The following is a 1,946-nucleotide window of genomic DNA, read 5'->3' as shown; positions in this document are numbered from 1 at the left end:
AAAAACACAGTTAGAAAAGTTTAATGCTATTAGGAAATTTAAAAAGGTGCCTTAATTTGAGACAATAAAATAATGTGAAAATGTTCCAAAGAATAGAACCATAAATGGCATTTTAAGGCAATAATTCAACTTAAGCAATTCCAGGAAACAATCAATTTCGACTGCAAGGAGAAACTCCAAATGCATCGATATATAATCGTGACATTTAAATCTATTCTAGATTATGAAATAATGTACCTACATATGTATATACACATAAAAGTTTTGAATACTTTATTTTTATTTTTATTTTTATACATATGTACATACATACAAAAATGTTATCGTGTTGGGAAAAGACTGAGGTCAATCCCTTTTTAAATAAACTATACTCTGCATGCACAAACATACATAAATATGTACATACATATGTATGTATGTATGTATATAGACAAGTGTGTGGATAAATATATAAATGGTTGTGAGAACTCGTGTGACAAAAATTATGCTAATTCCAAACACTTAAATTTTCCGCAATACAAATGTTTTTACTACTGACAGGAAATGGAACACATGTACATACATACAAACATGCTAACATACCTACATATTTGAAATCGAACTTACCCAGCAAGCAAAATAAACTTATTTATGTACATCTGCATATAATAATAAGCATTAACCAGAACCCGTTAATAAAAGTAATTGAATTAAATCGCAACGGCAGCCAATTTTGGTAATCGCTTAATTATTAATTAATTACATTTCAGAATGCGTGTACATATGTATGTGTATATGTTAAAATAGCTGTAACATATAAAGTAAGTTGTGAATACAAACTTCTCGTTGATTTTACGCAATACACGTTTTTGCTGTGAAGTTAAGAGAATTGTTAAGAAATTAGTTTTATAAATATCTTAAAGATCCATTATTTAAATTTGATTTTCTAACATCTGTGAACCCTTTTCAAAAAACTAAAACCACCTACAAGCAAAAAAGCTCTTTTATATATAAATATTTGATGACAGGAAGAATCGTGGTGTTAAATATTTAACGCGTTAAACCTCCGGACTCAATTAAGAAGTTTAATGTCAATAAAAGTCCCGTATAATTATTAAGAGAAGACGTATGTAAATCATTTATGTACGTCTTGAAATAAACGTCTCGAGAGACGAAACAATATAAAGTCCTATATAATTATTATGAGAAGATGCAAATAATTGCAATGCTAATATAATTATTAGGAGAAGGTGAAAAGGTCATTAGTCTAACGATTTCCGTCTGAGGAGACAAAAACAACTTTTCCATTGTTCGGTAAAAACACGGTGCTACAAAAAAGGTCATGAAATACACCCGAAACAAAACCTAGTGCAGGTTGTAGCCACCCTGCAGGAAATGTATCTAACTATAAGCTAACTTTAAGTGGATTAGGAAGGAGCTAAAAGTCGCAATTATCTGTATATTTCTATGGCGATGGCCGCGAAATAGTCAAGGGTTGTTACCTCTGCATTAGATGTAGTCAAGGGTGGTTACCTCTGCATTAGATGTAACTAACTTGTAACTAACTACCCTTGGACATAAAATATCAATATGAAAAACTAAATAATTTTTTATATTTTTGTTTTATTTACTTTATTTACTTTATTTATTTTATTACATTTCATATTTGTTTATATATTCTTCTGTGAGTGGTCCCATATTTGAACTCCGTCAGACATAACTTCAAAATTATAATATGAAATATCGATCTTCCCTTTATTTGTGCTCAGTTCGAAAAAGTATTTGCGAAGTACAGGATATTTAAATAGAAATGCGCTTAAAGAAAACAATCTCCTGCATTACTCCTACATTACTAGTCAACTAGTTTCAAGTTAGCTTTTTGTAGCCGACTACAAGTTATATAATTTATAGAAATCCCGCAAAAAAGCGAACTACAAGTTTGTTATTTTTTATCAATTGATAATTTT

At 29.5% G+C, this 1,946-nt stretch overlaps 1 protein-coding gene across 1 annotated transcript in view; it reads left to right on the top strand.

The window, feature by feature from the left end:
• The first annotated feature begins 483 nt into the window (after window positions 1-483).
• LOC118734402 (A disintegrin and metalloproteinase with thrombospondin motifs 7-like) overlaps window positions 484-1,946 on the top strand; it is a 69,960-nt gene continuing 68,497 nt past the window's right edge. The window contains exon 1 of the mRNA XM_036464126.1: window positions 484-715. The gene's annotated coding sequence lies outside the window, so the exon portion shown is untranslated. The remainder of the gene's footprint in view (window positions 716-1,946) is intronic.

The sequence above is a fragment of the Rhagoletis pomonella genome, unplaced genomic scaffold, assembly GCF_013731165.1.
Source record: "Rhagoletis pomonella isolate Grant_MI unplaced genomic scaffold, Rhpom_1.0 Rhpom_scaffold_00002, whole genome shotgun sequence".
Taxonomy (NCBI): domain Eukaryota; kingdom Metazoa; phylum Arthropoda; class Insecta; order Diptera; family Tephritidae; genus Rhagoletis; species Rhagoletis pomonella.
Note: the sequence above shows the minus strand (reverse complement) of the source record. Positions and strands in the feature narration are given on the sequence as shown.